The sequence below is a fragment of the Rattus norvegicus genome, chromosome 6 (assembly GCF_036323735.1).
Source record: "Rattus norvegicus strain BN/NHsdMcwi chromosome 6, GRCr8, whole genome shotgun sequence".
Lineage (NCBI taxonomy): Eukaryota > Metazoa > Chordata > Mammalia > Rodentia > Muridae > Rattus > Rattus norvegicus.
In genome coordinates, this window is record NC_086024.1 from 130,938,576 (window position 1) to 130,957,627 (window position 19,052).

The 19,052-nt window shown below is 47.9% G+C and overlaps 1 long non-coding RNA gene across 2 annotated transcripts; it reads left to right on the top strand.

Annotated features, from left to right (window-relative positions):
• Positions 1-11,489: 11,489 nt before the first annotated feature.
• On the top strand, positions 11,490-16,632 carry LOC102551214 (uncharacterized). Of its 2 annotated transcripts, none has more exons than XR_010052833.1 (3): positions 11,490-11,683; positions 14,984-15,676; positions 16,168-16,632. It is a non-coding gene; the product is annotated as an uncharacterized LOC102551214 (long non-coding RNA). The 2 variants fall into 2 exon arrangements; XR_355099.4 differs by lacking the exon at positions 11,490-11,683 and adding an exon at positions 14,112-14,221.
• Positions 16,633-19,052: the final 2,420 nt, after the last annotated feature.

Here is a 19,052-nt window from a genome sequence, read left to right on the forward strand (position 1 = left end):
ATGCTCTCAGGGTCTGCCTTCCAGCTGGCAGCATTGGAAGATAAGAGAATAAAGAGGTGATATCCAGGAAGCTGACTCAGCTGTAACAATGTGACAGGACACAGGTGAAGAGAGCCACCTGCAGAGTTCTAGTTGAAGTCCAGGAGGGGCCAGGAGATTAATGGGTAACATTGTATCCTGCCTACACCACAGGCTCGCCCAAACCTTTTGCCCCCAGTCTTCCGCATCTATGTAGCGGAGGGGAAGCAATATTCTTCTTACATTTTCTGTGCTGATTCTTTGAGATGACACTGAGAAAAGTCTTGCTAGCTGTGCTCACTGGGAAGGTTGGTATTCACTGCTGCCATCACCACAGCTCCTCCTACTCAGTAGTGTTTGTGTGTGTGTGTGTGTGTGTGTGTGTGTGTGTGTGTGTGTGTGTGTGTGTGAGAGAGAGAGAGAGAGAGAGAGAGAGAGAGAGACAGACAGAGACAGACAGAGACAGACAGAGACAGACAGAGAGGGACACAGGCAGAGAATGCTTGACTTCTGACTTAGCCTAGGTCTTATCGTCTACTTCCTTCATTCCCCAAGACCGTTTCAAGATCAAGACCGTTTATTAGCCCTGCAGATGCTTAAGCTACATCTACCAAATAAGCTGAAAAAGAAGCCCAGGTTTGCCCTCCAGGAATCCTCAGTTCCCTGTTTTCTAGGAGTCTTTGTCAGCAGCAGCTGTAGCTCCCCAATAGTCTCTAGGCAAAATCCAAGAAGCCCTCTCGGAAGAGGTGACAGAGAAACAAGGTCCCTTTGTCTTAGGCAGGTAGAAAATTAAGTACAAAGTAACCAACATCCAGAAGAGATCACAGATCCCGAGGACCATTGAGTCAGAGGACAATGCACCAACAGCATCAACTCTGCTGAGGCCTGGGCTTTTTCTTAGATGCTATTTTCTAAGGTGTTCCCTGGTGACCATGGGGACAAGTGAGCTCTTTCTCGGGCTTCAGTTCTTAGGGGCCTCAGCTTCCTCACATCCCTGTTTCATGGTGCCCTTGAACTGGAGACTGAGCCCCAGTGCATGAATTGGGAGGTGGGTTTGGGGCTCTAAGACAAGAGCAGAAGATACACAAAGAGTTTGTTTCTGAGACCCGGGGACCTCAGGGCACAGACAGAGATGGACAGGGTTGGAGAGGCTCCTCCTTGTTACACAGCTGGCAGATCAACAGGCAGAACTTAACTTTGTTCAGCTTTCAAACTAAGTATAGTTTTTGTAGTGAGCCATGGCGCCTGCTTTGATGATGGGGGCTGATGATCGTCAAGTGTTTGAGTTGTCATTTCAAAAGAAGGATTTCTACTCTTCCTATGGGCAGACCTGGCTGAAAACGTCTCTGTCGTTATGTGTTAGATTTTGTTAACGAAAACAGAAGGGTTTTATTTGTTTGTGTGTGGTTAAGCATCCTTGTGTATGCTTGCTTGGGGAGACTAGAGGTGGGCATCGAATGGATGTCTTCCTGTAATTCTTACCACCCTGTTTTCTTGAGACAAGGTCTCTCTGTGAACCCGGAGCTCCCTGGTGGGCTATACAGGCTGGCTGGTGAGCTCTGGGATCTGCCCATCTTCGTCCCTGAAACTCTCAGGTTACAGACGCATGCACGCTACTTGTATGTAGTTGCTGGGTATCTTGAGGGGTCGAGTTTCACCGACAGAGTCTTCCTCAGAACCTGAAGATTTCTATTTTGTTTAGTTTTAGCTTCTGCCTTTTGAGATGGGATGCTCCTATGCAGCCTAGGCTGGCCTCAAATGCATAATCCTCCTGTCTCATCCACCTGAGTGCTGGCATTATAGGTGACACAGTTGCTTTTTGTTTAAAGGGACACCCTTGCCCCCCGTCTGGTTTTATAAGTATCTTCTTTTTTTTTCTCTTTTTTCTTTTTTTCGGAGCTGGGGACCGAACCCAGGGCCTTGCGCTTGCTAGGCAAACGCTCTACCACTGAGCTAAATCCCCAACCCCTATAAGTATCTTCTTTATGTGATAGCCTGTTGGCCAGTAAAACCTAAGCTGTTGACTCTGTCTGCCCTTCTGCAGGAAGTGTAAACCCTGGGAGATGAGAGATTTCCCTTCTGTGAGCAGAGCGGAGCACACTTTTATTTTTATTTTTTAAAATATTGACCCTAATTCTGAAAACCCTTTGAGGGGTGAGGAGGGGCCCTGAGGACCTGAAGGTCTTCCACAGTCATCCCTAGGAGCTGATGGAGGACGTCATAACCTAACCTTCCGGTCCCAGGCCCAAGCCACGCTAAGGCTTCTGATGCCCTAGAGGTGCAGCCTGTGTACCTGCAGCCTTGGGTCAGGAAGGCAGCTGCCGGCGCTCCACACTGAGGCGGCTACCGCATTTCTTGTGAGACAGCCCCTCCTCTCCAGTCATGGTCTTCTTTTCAGTCTGTTCTTGAGAGCTGGAATGTAGTCAGCCTAGAACTCAGCTTCCATTCCCCCCACCCCCCAAAGTGTCTAGAGAGACCCTTGTCAAAATAGAGGCCCCTCCTGTCTACGCTGTCCCTGCAAACACTGGCTGACCATGGAGGGGCCCAAAGAAAGAGTCTCCATAAATGTTCAAGTGTGCTGTCCCCATGGTCACAGCTCCCCACTTCCTGGCCACTCACCTGAGCCTGGGCTGAACTTGTGGAGACAGCGGACCCTATGGAGATGCTCATACTGTAGTCCTGGGGGAGATATGGCCACGTAGGAACAGATCCAAATTTAATAGAACAGGCAAAAACGTACACGTTAAGAAAACAAACCTGCTCTTGGGATGCATACGGTCATTATCAACACTCTGCATAGGCTGACCCTCGGGGACGGCCAGCATCGCAGCCAGGCATTCGATAGCTCGTTATTGGTGGCATTCCTTGGAGGAACACAGCCAATGCCTCCCTGAAATGCACGGCCCCCATTCTGGATGCCTTGGTTGTATAACGAGAAAAACTGCCCATTTGCTTCAACGGACACATAAAATCTATGCGGGGTGTGAGTGGGGCTCGGGGAAATGTCTCGTCCCCCAAATGTACCTGTCAGTTTGCGAAACACAAACCCTTGTCCTTCCAGTGCTCATGGAGACCTTGAGAAGTTGTTCGTTTCTTTCTGATGTCAGAGATGTTTTAGCCAGCTGGGGGCAGAATTACATTCTGAAAATTACAGGGGGAAAAATGTGAATTTACAAATACCAGCCTCTTGGATTCTGATCTCCACTATTAATGCGTTATAAAACAATTTAAAAAAAAACCTAGTAGGAGAAGTGATGTTTGAAGCCGTGTTATATTTTAAAAGTGTCAGGGCACGGGCAAGTTTACATTTGACAAGCAATTTAAATATTTCAATATATTTTATATCTTTTAAAAAAATTGCCAGGATCAAAAACCTAGATGAAACTCTTTCATTTGGTACCTGGGTCGGAAAACATTGAGTTACAAATCTTTTTGACAATGTGGATTCTGCAAGTTACATAACCATTTTTAATCTTCTGAAATACTTCATTGCCCGGGAAAGCAAATCGGGGGTTGCTATTGTGTGCTTTTAAAATTCATTTGTCTTAACACCCTTCCTCTTCCTTCCTACGCTTTGATGGCCTGATTACCTCTCTACCCAAATATAAGCCTGAATCCATTCTGGTTTAAGCCTTATCTCTTTTCTCTGCGGTATTTGATATTTGATGGAGAGGGCCCTTTTTTTTTCCTTTTTCTATTTTTTTTTTCTTCCTCTGCTTTAAAGTGAATTTACTAGAGAATTGTGTCTGTGGTCTCTGAAAAGCCCATTTATTTCTCCTTATCACCAAAACATCTCAGGCTTGGAGCTAGCGTCTCCTCGTTCCTGCTTGAGACTCTGAAGATTTACTGAGCCCTTTACAAGCTGGATGCTCTGCCTGCTTTGGCCTGCAAGAAGGGAGGGAGGCCTGGGCTGTACCCTCCTTCAGAGCGCCTCCCTGCGATGTGGTTTACTGCTGGCTCTGTAGAAGGCTCCTGGTTCCCAACACTCAGGACAGGGGTGGGAGGTGATAGCCTGACAGCCTCAGGGAGTAGTGACTCAGGTACAGCTGGGGTCCTGGGACCCTGACATTGGGGAGCATTGTGTCTTCCACCTTTAGTTTCTTTTGGCCTGTATGGGTGTCAGCAGAACCCTGCTGAGTCAGTGTTTGGATCTTTCTAGATGGCTGTGGAACCTTCCCCTGCTCGCATTTTATCTCTTCCAAAATTTCATTTGCAAATTCTTTCCTTATTTTTTTTCCTGGCACTGTCAACTGAACAATCTCAAGAGCCACGTGATCAAAATACATTGTCTGAAGTTCTCAAGGAATTTTGAGAAACTATAAATACATCCATAATAACAAATACACACATGTACACACATGTACATATTTATTATAAAGCACACACACACAGGCATACACACACACAGACACACAGATACACACACACGCACATACACAGGCATACACACAGACACACACACAGACACACATATATATACACACACACACAGACACACACACAGGCATACACACAGATACACACACACAGACACACACAGGCATATACACACAGGCATACACACAGACAGACACACAGACACACATATAGACATACACACAGACACACACAGGCATACACACAGATACATACGCAGACACACATAGGCATACACACAGACACACACACAGACATACACACACAGACAGACACACAGGCATACACAAAGACACACACACAGACATACACACAGACACACATATAGACATACACACAGACACACACAGGCATACACACAGATACACACACAGACACACACAGGCATACACACAGACACACACACAGACATACACTTAGACACACATATAGACACACAGACACACACAGACACACACACAGGCATACACACATACACACACAGACACACACACACAGGCATACTCACATACACATACACACACATACATACACACATATACACACAGACACACACAGACACACACACAGGCATACTCACATACACATACACACATACACACACATACACACACATACATACACACATATACACACAGACACACACATTCACACACATACATACACACATATACACACATATACACACAGACACACACAGACACACACACAGGCATACACACATACACACACACAGACACACACACACAGGCATACTCACATACACATACACACATACACACACATACACACACATACATACACACATATACACACAGACACACACAGACACACACACAGGCATACACACATACACACACAGACACACACACAGGCATACTCACATACACATACACACATACACACATACACACACATACATACACACATATACACACAGACACACACATTCACACACATACATACACACATATACACACAGACACACACATTCACACACATACACACAGGCATACACACACACATGCACACATGCACACACATCTCTCTCTGCTCAGCTTTCAGCAGTACCTAGGCAGAAGCAGGAGTCCACGAAGGGCCTGAGTCTCACACAGTACCATACAAAGCTATTCTGTGAACAGCTATCCCCAGGAAGTTTACCTGTGCCTTGCTCTGTTGAGGACACAGTGAGCCTCCCATTCAGTGTCCTGCAGGGCTCCTGCTGGAGCGGAGGAGTCCGGCCATCCTTGTGGGAATGGGCTGAAGGAGAAGGCAGAACTAATTCCATCAGAGGTACAGCTTAGCAGCCTTTTGTTGCTTCACCTCTAAACCTCTGTCTGCATACACTCCAGGAGAGAAGACAGGAGGACAATATGGGCTCAGAGAACCAGGTAAGGGGGCTTGGCCGACCCCTCAAGAATGGCTCAGTGCAAAAAGAGCAGAGCAACTGAGAGGCTGTGCTGGGCTGGGGTTGTGGGGCCTCCAGAAGTCCATGGTGCCTCTGACCTTCACTCCCGTGTTATTATCTCTCCCTCTAGGCAGAGCACTGTCTCCTGGAGGACGCTATCATGGCTGGAAGTGGGCAGGACTGTAAATCTTGGGCGTGTCCCTAGGGGAACTTCAGAGGAGAACCCCAGCATCTCCTGTTCTCATCTCCGTTCAATGCCCAGGGACCCTGTGAACTTAAAAGAGTCTCTTGGCCCTCACTAACCTTTAGTTAAGGCGGTTAGACCAGCAGACTTAGCAAAATCATTGAATGGTTTGGTTGAGTACCAGCCATAGCAATGCAAGGATATTTATCGAACACCTACTATGTGCCAAGTGCTGCATGCACCTGACCACATCTAATTGCCATGTTGAAACCACATGTGTGTACCTTCAGCCTTGCCCTTTAGACCCGTGATGCCACCTCTTAGTGGCCCTCTCAGTCAAAGTCTGGTGGCTGGAAAGCACCTCGAGTGGTCAGAAGGGACTTGGTTCATTGGCTTGCACTTTGGTTCTCTTAGTTCCTAGTTATAGAGCCAGAAACTACTTATTGGCAACTGATGGGATAGCTGACCCTTCTACGAGGCCAGATGCCAGAACTGTAGCATCATCATGTGAGGACGACATTCAATGGTGAGTCACCCATGATCGTGTGTGTGCACGTGTCTGTGTATGTGTGTGCACGTGTCTGTGTATGTGTGTGCACGTGTGTGTATGTGTGTGCACGTGTGTGTATATATGTGTGTGTGCATATGTGTGTATGTGCGTGTGTGCACATGTGTGTGAAAGACTATGTCTTCATTCTTGAACTTTCCCTGGGTACCTTTCCATTTTGCACACCGACGTCTAAGGCTAGAAGTCCCTGCCCCGAGGAAGTGGCTGTGCATTTGAAGAGAATTGTAGGAGTCAGGTGATCCCCACAGTCTTTAGCACAAAGGTCCCACTTGTCAGACATACTGATGTCCTGTTTCTTGATCACCAAGGCAAAGCTACTGTCCAGGGTGGCTACATGACATCTGAGTCTTCATATAAGACAAGGCATCCTGGGGCCAAATTGATCTTTCTTTTCCTTACTCTGCTTTCTTTCTGGTCAGACAACTTAAATGTTTATTAACCATTCAGACACATTTTAATAACGGTTTTATCTTGTGTGTGTGTGTGTGTGTGTGTGTGTGTGTGTGTATGCGTGCATGTGTATGTGTGTGTGTGTGTGTGTGTGTGTGTGTGTGTGTGTGTGTGTTATGGGCACATGCATGCAGGTGGCGGGATAGAGCATGTATGTTAGATTCCACTGGGGTTGCAGTTACAGACAAGTGGGATCCTCTCGGTGCTGGGAACTGAGCTCAGGCTAACTGGTTCCTTCTCATCTCCCATTCAATTTCAAGTGAGATACCAGCTCAAACCCGTCAGACTGGCAAAGATTAAGTCTGGCAATATCAAATGTCAGTGTAGGTGGGACATTAAAGGAACCCTGGGATGCTCTTGGAGGGGACAGGAACTACATTGCCACAGTGGAAACAATTCAGTGGTGTCTGGGGAGATTAGAGTGCCCACATCACTCTTTCTTATCAGAAGGGAAGAAGCCCAGAAGGCGGAGACAGTGTTGAAAGGAGACCCAGCGGGTGACTCAGAGGCAGGACTGAGGTCCACCCTGTCCCACTGTCCTGTAGGGATTCTTATGTAAGTGCCCTGGCTGCCTACAGGTGCTCCCTGTGGGGCAGGCACTGGGCAGATGGGCTGGACTCTATCCAGTCCCATCCTAATCTTCAGGCTTCTCATGTCACGGCTCTGTGGGCCTTTTCCTCCTCCTGGGACCAGGCATCTACCTTTCCTGGATCAGAGGACAAACTGGTATCTAACAACCAGCGACATGCCCGGGTTCAGGGTTACCAGGGGATTCCCATGGTCAGAGCACGCTCCTTTTCTTTTGCACCTTGTAAACATCAAGCCTCTAAGTTTTACTTTAGCCTTTCCCAAGCTGTGTGGGTTCTGGGAGCCTATTTCATCCTGAGTTTAGAACAAGAGAAGTGTCTTTCTTCCTCAAGACACCGAGACAGCTTGCCACTTTGTGGTTTTACCAGCTATGCCACGCTGAATCCCATCTTTGCTTTGGCTATTTGGAAACCCAGAAGCTGGCTCTACACTAAGGTGTGGCAATGGTGCCACCGCTTGCTCGCCGAAAACCACGTTTTCTTACTTCAAGTCCTGTTCTGTTAATCCCACTTCACACTGGCCATTTTAGCTGCCTGATTCTTCTTCTTCTTTTTGTTTTAAATTGGAAGACGCAGGGTATAAATACATCTGATGAGTACATTTTAAAAATAGCCTTGCAGAGGGATGACACTGCGCTATTTCAGGACCCGTGAACTCGTGCACGGATCATCTGAGCAGCTGGGCTTTCCTGGTGATCGCTGATGGTGAGGCCAACCTCTCTGTCTTGGGTTCTCTTACTTCACCTCAGTCCTGCTGTGTGGCAGGGGTCTTGGCCACCTGGCTAGGCTGTGGCTGAGAAATTCTGCATTTTCAGTCTGCACAGGCCCAAGGTGCTGTTCTACGGAGTGCATCTGATCATTCCAGTGCCCCTCAGCTCACGTCAGTGTTCCTTAGCTCACACCAGTGCACCCCAGCTCAGGCCAGTGCTCCCCAGCTCACAATAGTGCTCCTCAGCTCATGCCAATGCTCCCCAGCTCATGTTAGTGCTCCCAAGCTCACACTAATGCTCCCCAACTTACGTCAGTGCTCCCCAGCTCACGCTAGTGCTCCCCACCTCACGCTAGTGCTCCCCACCTCACGCTAGTACTCCCCAGCTCACGCTAGTGCTCCCCAGCTCACGCTAGTGCTCCCCAGCTCACGCTAGTGCTCCCCAGCTCACACTAATGCGCCCCAACTCATGCCAGTGCTCCTGAGCTCACATCAGTGCTCCCCAGCTCATGCTAGTGCTCCCCAGCTCAGGCCAGTGCTCCCCGGCTCACACTAGTGCTCCTCAGCTCATGCCAATGCTCCCCAGCTCATGTTAGTGCTCCCCAGCTCACACTACTGCTCCCCAACTCACGCCAGTGCTCCCCAGCTCACGTTAGTGCTCCCCAGCTCACGCTAGTGCTCCCCAACTCACGCTAGTGCTCCCCAGCTCACGCTAGTGCTCCCCAGCTCAGGCCATGCTCCCCAGCTTAGGCCACTGCTTACAGGAGCTCCATGTAATTGACAGGAGAGGGAAGGAGGCAAAGGGAAACAGCAGGCTGTCCCCATTTCCTGGGAATGAAAGAGTGACAACGGGGTTCCTACCATTCTGGTCCAGGCCTTTCTCAGACTGCCTGCAGTTCCCAAGACTCTTCTCTGTTCTGGTCCCTAATCTTTTTACTTGACCCATGAGTCACAAACAATGTTCTTCTTCCAATATTGAACTCATTGTCTTCCATGTTTTTCCAGGGCCAACTCCTACTCACCCCTCAATGCCCTGTGAGTCGACAGCCCACCTAGGGAGAACTTTCTTCATCTCCCACCAGTTGCAGATAGTAATTTACCTGATTTTTTTTATTGTTTCCTGTTGTGCCTAATCAGTGAGTGTCTAGGATATGGTAGTGTGTGACAGAGGACAGATTTTGTGTAAGAAATGCTAAAGAGTCCCAGCTACTAAGATTTGAATCTCAGCCCTGCTGCCTGGGATCCTGTGACTGTGCAAGGTCTTAGCTCTGGTCTAGCTTCCATAGACACTGAATCTGAGGTCCTTAAGTTCCACACAGTCCACTGCAAATGGTAGGTAGTGTGTAGCAACCTTGGCCAAGGTTAGTTTTGTCTACAGTCTCCTGTGGATGCTTTGACCATTTCCAGGGTTGGAGTTAACCCAATGTCTGAAGAGCCTGAATTATTTTCTCTTCCCCACTTAGGGAAGCTCAGCACATAGAGATCAAATTAATCACTAATCAATCACTGGGCTTGGCCTTTGCTGCCACCTGTCCCATGGAATCCATAGCCAAGGCTATCTTTCATTCCCAGCCAGCCAATGTGGGGAGGAGGGTGGGTTGGTCTCCTGGAAATATATCTCCCCTTCTCAATTCTTTCCTTTGAACCGTCAAAGGGACAGTATCAGAAATAACACCGGGAAGAAAAGAGTCACAGTTAACCCCGGGGAAAGTTAGTTCAAGAACTGAAGGCCAGAGCTTATGGTGGGATGCTGTTTGCTGGGTTACTCACTTATGGGCTTATGCTCAACTGTCATTCGAGCTGGGCTCAGTTGATAAGAGATGGGCTGCTAAGCTTAGTAGGGATGGTGTCACCCATAGTGGCCTACTAAGCTTTAGTATGGATGGAGTCGCCCACAGTGTGCTTGGCCCTCCTGCATCAGTAAGTAGTCAAGACAGTCACCCCCACAAATGCCTATAGGCCAGACTGATCTGGGAATCCCTCACGTGTGGTTCTATCAAGTCCTCTTGGATGACTCTAGGCTGTGTCATGTTGATAGTTAAATCCAACTGGATAGCTTCCTTGGCAAGTTCTAGGTTCCAGTTGGAGACCTTATTTCAGCGAGCAAGATGGATGGCTCCAAACATCCGAGGGTGACCTCTGGCCTGCATGCCCACCTACAGAAGTGTGCAAATACACACTCTTCCGTTCATCCACACATGAGGTCAAGACCATATCACTTCCTCCTGTGCTTTGCAGGATATTAAACAACAAACAAATGACCTTGATGCTACACTCTCTACCTCTTCCTGCCCCGGCGACATTGTCCTAGAGCTTTTGTAGACCACAGACAGACTCATTTGACACTTGAGGACTGTGAGTTGTGACTTATACTGGTTATGAGTGGCCCCTCAGCACTGTCATCATGATAGTCTTTAAAGTGCCGTTCCTGCTCCCAGCTGGGAAGGACCACTCTAGGGAGCCATGCTCTTCACTGGGGTTTAGAGAAGCCTTGAATTAGTGAACACATACTAAAGGGTGGGGAAATATGGAGATAGAGGAACCGAAAATAAAGATAATTTAATCATTAAAACTGGCGCTGGTTTTTGAGGACGCTCATTGCTATGGAGATGGCGCGTGGATTCCGGCTTGCATTTTAATGGTGGAACTTAAGTAAATCCGAGTCGTGGCGAGAAAGCCACTCTTGAAGGGAGGCTGAACTCCTCGGTGGAATGGCTCCAGCTTGGAGTGGAAGCTCCACCATCGTTTGCAGGGAGGGAACACAATTATCTGAGCCCTGTCTGGTTTTTAAATTGATTTTTTAGGTTCTTTAATTTTTTTTGGAGTCAGGCCCAAACTCTTACCAGACATGAAGGCCCCTCTGCGTTCAGGGGCCCTCTTCCCTCCCAGAGCCAGGCTGTCTCTGCCTCTCGCTTTCAGGGATGTAGACCCCTCTAAAGGACTTCTCACCCACACCTTCTCTGTCTCTGTCTCTGTCTGTCTGTGTCTGTCTGTCTGTGTCTTTGCCTCTCTCCCTCTCTCTCTCTCTCTCTCTGTCTCTCTCTCTCTCTCTCTCTGTCTCTCTGCCAGTAGTCAACCTTTGACCTTGTTCTACAGTTACTTACTGTGATGATTTGCATATGCTTGGCCCAGGTAGTGGCACTATTAGGAGGTGTGGCCTTGTTGGAGTAGGTGTGTCACCGTGGGTGTGGGCTTTAAGTCCCTCACCCTAGCTGCCTGGAAGTCAGTATTCTGCTAGCAGCCTTCAGATGAAGATGTAGACCTCTCAGCTCCTCCTGCACCATGCCTGCCGGGATGCTGCCATGTTCCTGCCTTGATGATGATGGACTGAACCTCTGAACCTGTAAGTCAGCTCTAATCAAATGTCCTTATGAGAGCTGCTTTGGTCTTGGTGTCTGTCCACAGCAGTAAAAGCCTAAGACACCCACTGAGCTATTGCTCTACGCCCCGCCCTGACCCTCTTTTGTTACCTTGGACTTTCTGGGGCCAGGTGAGGGGGCAGTGCTGTTCAGGTTGTGAATGTGAGGCTACCATTCTCAGAGGTGACATCACCAAGATTCAGTTTCATCCCGGGCGTCGAGAGGATAAGAATAAAGTCGATGCCGCTGAGGGCAGACAATGTGTGAGGCAACCATTGCACTGTAAGAATACACTACAAACTGCCCTGGTTGTTGATAGCTGCAGTTCAGCAGCCTTTGAAGGTAGGCTGCCTCTTGTCATTAAAGGGAGACTTGTGTTTGTCCGACCATCACGGTTTATCCCTTTTCGGACACTTGGTCTCAATGAGGAAAGTGTGGCCTAACTCTTCATCAATGCACGGCTCTCTATGGCCAGCATGGAGGACACCATTGTCCTTGTGTGCCTGGCTCTGAGCGAGGTGACAGCTTTATTATTGCCTCTACCCCTATCCCCCCCCCCCCCCCCCAGGTCTTGCTCAGTTAGTTGGAATGTGAGGTCAGAGTCCCCATGGGATAGTTCCCAGTCACCCAGCAGTGCACAATAGTGTTTCTGTGGAGACAGCTTCCTCCATGTGGAAATTTGGGGACTTGGGCTCCTTAAATCTTGGAACTTTATGAGAAAGGTGATGTAGACTTGGGTGGTGTTTTAGTTAAGTTTCTATTGTGTCAAAACACCCCGGCCCCAAAATGACTTAGAACAGAAAAGGATTTCTTTGCCATAAGACTCTAAATTATGACCTGTTATTTTGGGGGCCGTCTTGGCAGCAGCTTGAGGGCAGACCTGTTTGCTATCCCACACGGCATTGTCTCTGACCAAGGAACTCACTTCACAGTCAAAGAACTGCCGTGTGAGCTGTGGAGGATGTTGCTTGCTGGCTAGAGGGCAGACTTTGGCTCAGCTTGCTTTCTTATACAGATCAGAACCACCTGCCTAGGGAATAGCACTGCCCATAGTGGGCTGGGCACTCCTATATCAATAACAATTGAGACAATCCCCCATAGACCTGTCCACAGGCCAATCTGATCTAGTTATTCATTTGAGATTATCTTCACAGATAAATCTACATGTGTCGAGTTGGCAGAAAATCTGAGGCAGGTAGACAGTCTTGATTCTTAAAAGCAGGCGCCAAGGAGGCACAGGCTCATAAGGAAAACAACCATCACCACCACCACCACCACCACCACCACCACCACCACCACCACCACCACCACCACCACCACCACCACCACCACCACAACAACAACAACAAACCCATGGACTAGGGCAAGTGGGTCCTAGAAACCGCCTGGAGTTGGTTGTCCCTCAAGTACTGGGATGAAGCAATGCCTCTTGACACTGGTTCCTACCCATAGTGATTCAAGGTTGGCCCTTGGCCGGAACCACAAACCCAAGCTTCCGGGGGTGTGTGTCAGCCTTTCACTTCTGCCTTCTCCCTAAGCTGGTGGGAAGAATGTGAATGTTTATGGACAACAGGAATGGCTCTGTAAGCCCCGCCCCCTAATATCTTTGTAAGTCCCGCCCCCAAGTGACTCTGTAGGCCCCACCACCTCTGTAAGCTCCCCCTCAGCCCACAGTGATGGATGAGGAGCCGAGTCTGGAGTGCTCACTGTACGCCTTCCCTGGAAGGCAGAGTGCGCATGCGGCTGCTTTTGAAAGGGGCTTCTGACTCCAGCTCTTCCAACCTTGCCATCTGGCCTCCCAAACCCGGAACACTGGCTTACAGGATTATTAGCAATTCTATTTTTAATGTACACACGTGCCCGCCCTCCCCCAAACTCCTTTAGAATCATCTGAGAAGAGAGTGATTTTTTTTCTCCCTGTAACTAGGCTTGATTAGGCTCGAGACCACTTTATTTCCTCTTTTATCATTATTGGAAATAATTTTTCCCTCTTGCTTGAGAATTATTGTAGGAAACATTATTGAGCAGGGTCCCCCCGCCACGCGCATTGTTCTCAAACTATGAAGATCTGAACTGCGTTTTCACTTCCTCTCTCAGAGAATGTAGCTGACTATTTTTTACTGAGTATTTTCTTGGTAAATCTCCCTGCTAAATTGGCCACTTTATTCATGATAATTTCTTCAAATATATCATTCTTGTGGCACAATATGAATAATGAAGAGGAATATTTTCAAACACATAAAGGCTCTGAATAACGCTAATAGGCGAGGCTTCAAACTGAGTGGAGAGGGGCTCCATTTGTCCTCACTATGCCTTGGAGACTGGGGGGGGGATCCGGGACTCTCAGCCTCTGTCCAAGGCTCCCATGTTCGATCCCAGCACTCTAGGCTGCCCTCAGCATCCCATGAGCCTCTCTGGCTGCCGACTGCAAGCCTCAGCTGCTTACGTAGTGCCATAGTGCCGTGTGCACTGCTCTGCTCACCTGCTTCCTGAAACGGGGCTAGAGCGTCACGAATCACTTGGTATGGTAGTTGTCTAATCATAATTGCTACTTGACAGAAGTTAGTATCATTGGGGGGGAGATGCCTCAGGGCATATCTGGGAGGAGGTTTGCAGAGAGGTTAAACTGGGGAGGAAAGACCCACCCTGAAGGTGGACAGCACGTTCCCAGGGTCTGGGACTTGGAACTGAATAAAAGGAGAAAGAGAGCTGAGCGTTATTATTGTATCGTTCATGTTTCTCTGCTTCCTCACCAACATGGCCGCTGCATGTTCCTGCGTGAGCGGTGTGCCCTCCCGTACAGTCTCCACCATGACGAGCATTGTGCCCTCCTGTACACATAGCTAACACGAGTGCCCTCAAGCTGAGCCAAAAGAACCCTTGCTGTCTTAAGTTGCTTTGCCAGGCATTGGACCACACCCATGAGATCCGTAACAAATATGCTTGGCATAGGTATGAATCACGCTGATTTGAACCCAGCTGCCCCCACTGGCTTCAGAAACTTTAGAAAGCTAAGCCACTTTGCAAAATCTCTGCCCTTTCATCTGGAAGTTGAGACTGACTTTAGCTCTCAGAGAGGAACGTTGTTGACTGGGGTAAAGCGCTGGGCGTTACCACCTAGCTGATCATCACTGTATTCTACCATGGGAAGTACAAGATATACCTTGGCTCCCTAGGCATCTGATGCTTGACACAATACGTGCCCTTGACACAAGCCTGGTGACTCGTCACAATTGGCCATTCTCGGGATAAGCGGCTGTTTTTCTCCCTGTTCCCCCCTGCAGGTGCCAAGGATGATTTCTCCATGATGTAGGGGACCCGGAAGCTGGCTGAGGGGTGTGAGAAAGGGATGCTGAAATGTCATTGTAGAGCACCCTGGCTGCCCCGCCCCATGGGCATTTCATTCCTGACAAGCTTTCTGTTGCACCCCAAATCTTGTTGGTGACTCAGAGGGAACAACGGGAGCCACACTGATTTCTCTGTGGTTTGTGACAGCTAACATGAACAAAATCGCTCTGACTCATCCCTGGAGCACTCGGTCAAGGTCTTCTGTGTAACCTTTGAGCATCCTGGAGTGAGATCCCTGGCTTCAGAGGAGAACTGGCCCTTCCTTCCCAGATCTGAAAAGGAGTGCAGTGAAGGCTAGACCTGGCATAGCACACACCGGCCCCAGCACCTCTGGGGCGATGGGTACTTTGGCCCCATTTCCCCTGCAGGTTCCTGTGCCATAAGAATGGCCTCTGTGTGTTGGCCTCTGGCAGATCCATTTTGTATTTTTAGTTCCTAAACCTTAACATCTAAACTCCCGGCACTGTGATTCAGCAGTCTGCTGACAAGCTTCCTGTGAAACCACCCTCCACTTTCATGCTGCGTTCTCCCTTCTGCAGAACAAGCCGACCAGAAGACTAGGGTGTGGGCACCCAGGGCATGGGTAGTGCCAAGAACAAGGTTGTCAGCACAGAACCTGGCTCTACAAGGTAGGATTCTCCAGAGTCCTGCTCTTTAGAAACTCATCCACCTTCTCTGTTTCTTCCCATTCTGTAATAGGCACACACACACACACACACACACACACACACACACACACACACACATTTTCACCTATTATACATGTTCATACATATACACAGATATACCTGCATAAGATAACATATCCACATAGAAATTTATACATATGTGAACATATGTATATACATAGAACATGCATACATATCCACATACATGCATGCTCACACACAGAAACGTATATGAATAGATATGCATGCACAGATATGCACACCTATTCACAAACACATTCATGCATATGCAGATATACTCCCAGATGCTCACATACACACACAGATGAGTGTTCACACACATAACTACAGTCATACACACAACACATATGTGGGCAGACTACACAACAGAAGGCTCTCTTTGCCACCTTAGCATATCCACAATAACCTTTTTTTTCTGAAATATTTTTAAGAGCATGGAGGAGAGAAGTCTCAGGAACCAGAACAAAGGCCTCTGGAGGAAGAAAAGCAGGCTGCTGAGATCCCAGCAAGGTATACATGGAGAGCTAAAAATCAGAAACAGCATACACATACCACATAGAACCACATAGTAGACCTAAAAATGCGTGAAGAAAAGAGTAAATTGGCTGGAAAGAAACCAGAGTCAGAGATGTGGAACGTATCTGAGGACTGTTCTGGAGTGAAGATGTAAAGGAAAAGGTGTGTTGTAATGAAAGAGTGTAGCAAAAGTAGCAGCAGGAAAAAGAATCAACTTTTGCTTCTACAGGAAGAAATCACAATGGAAGAAACAGAAGTTAAAATAAAGATTTGGAGGGGTTGGGGATTTAGCTCAGTGGTAGAGCACTTACCTAGGAAGCGCAAGGCCCTGGGTTCGGTCCCCAGCTCCGAAAAAAAAAAAAATAAAGATTTGGAGAAAATGTTTCTGCTCTTTTTAGTGAGAAGGCTTGGGATTGGGATTGAGGGTGGGGCTGAGCCCAGTGCCTTATCGGTGCTAGGCAAGTGCTTTTCCACCAAACTATACTCCTACTCTCTAAATGTTAAACTGAAAAATAACAGAGGACTGTGTCTAAGAGGATGTGGTACCCTCATTCTAGATATGCTAGGACCTAGGATGAGGGTTAAAAATGAGACACCATCGAACAAGACAGGCTGGGTAATGTCCTCTATTTTCTCACCCCCCCCCTGTGTAGATAAGAGATGAAAATAGACCCACAAAAAAAGAATTGTTGGGAGGAAAAGGCTGGGAGGGTGCTATCAGCCTAGAGTAAGCCATCTGGACTTTGGGGTCCAGGGCCTGGCTTAGCTCCACCCAGCTATATCCTTGAGTAGCTTAGTAATACTGGGGAGCTCTAGTCTAACAGCAGTGAGACCTCTTCCATCACCTTCCTGTGGGACTTCCAGGACAGAGGTGTCTAGAGCCTCCAACAGGATGACCCATTAGGAGGAAACACCCTAGAAAGGTGTTCTGCAACCAACGTGGCAAACAGGGCAGGCTGGAGAAGAGAGATGGGGAGCAGAGGCTAGTAGGGGAGTGAGAGGATAAGGTAAAGGCGTTGGAATTATGGGATTGCCGAGCAGAAGACAAAGGACAGGGCATGGGCCGCATACTGAGCATCTCCACTTCATCCACCTCCTGTGGACTGACTCTGGACAGCATGGCCATCTTCAGCAACGGGCCACTAGAACACTTAGTGTACCAGGCCCACCCCCACCCCAACCCCCCATATCCACTGAAAGCTCCAGTACTTGGCAAGGAGAACATGGATGTCATGAACAATGATGCGGGGGTTCCACAGCCTTAAGTTATGATTATGGTGTAAGTGGGACCAACATCTTGACCCGTGTCTCCTCACATACACAGTGATGACCCCCTGTTGCCAAACTGAAGAAATCCAAACTTTTATAAGCTCATGCCTCTCTGTAATAGCAGACAATCAACACCCAGAATGTCAACTGTGTTTTCCACTGCTGTGGAAAAGGTCTTGACAAAAGCAAATTAGGGAAAAAGAGGTTAGTTCTGGCTCACGGATTGAGAGATACAGTCTGCCACAGCAGGGAAATGCGGCAGGCAGCGCTAGCATGGAAAAGGTGTTGCAAGATGCACGGTCAGGAAGAAGAAAGAATGCTAGTACTCAGCTGGCTGCTTCCTGCTTCCCCTTTTACTTAGCCAGATTCCTGTCCCACAGCATGATGTCATCCACATCCAGGATGGTTCTTTCCTGTTCAGTTAAACCTTCTAGAAACATCTCCACAGACTTGTCGTAAGTGTGTCTCCTAGGTGATTCTAAGTCACTTCCGGTTAATTGTGCAATCAATGGGGGAATCTGAGTCACAAGGCAAGGATGGTGGGCTCTATGAACTCACCTACTCTTTATGACCGTCTTGTGCACAAACTCTATTATCCCTGTATAGAGAGCAGCCACATAGCTAAGTACTTATTGTTGGTCAACTGTGGTCAGTTTCCAGTTGCTGTAATAAAACATCCTGACGAAAAACAACGGAGAAGAGGAGCAACTCCAAATTGCAGTTCACCAGTGTGGGGAAGTAAGGACAGGAACCTCAAACCAGTTTAGTCATATAATGTTCACAGTCAAGAGCAGAGACAAATGAACTCTTGCATGTTCACTTGTTTGCTTGTGCTCAGCTTGGTATCTTTACTCTTAAACAGTTCAATATCCCTGCCTAGGGAATGGAGCCACCCATAGTGGACTTTTCTTCCCACATCTGTGAACTCAATTAAGAGAATACTACATAGACATGCTCACGGGCCTACCAATGTAGACAAATCTATCACCAAGAAACTCTTCCCAGGTGATTCTGGATGAGCTGACAATTAAAGCTCACCATCACAGGTCTTGAACCCAGATCGTAGCACACTCAGACCAACACATTTTCCACCTAGAAGAGATCTTGGGGAGATCCCTGGGAAGGAAATACAGTATTCTTTCTACTGTGTTTATACAGCATTTCTGTCTTGTAAGTTAATGAATCTTTAAGGGGATCTCAGGATGAATGAGTTGATTGGAGCATGAGCCTGTAAACACATGCAGGAAAAGGGGTGCATTCTGGGAGAGATAAAGGGGGTATTTCTCATTAAAATTTCAATGACCCATTAAAGGTCTGGTTCTCTGAATCTTCTCCTTTTAGCTCACTCATGGAGATGTCTATTGGGGTGCCACATTGTATCCCCTTATTTTTCTTCTTTGTCATTTATTCTGGGCTGTTTGAGAATATCAGGGTTGAGGTGCCCAGGAGTCTCTCCTCCCCTCTTGCCCTTGTTAATGAGGCTAGTGAATCTGAGTTTCTTTGATTTGGAAGCTGAGGGATCTTTTTTTTC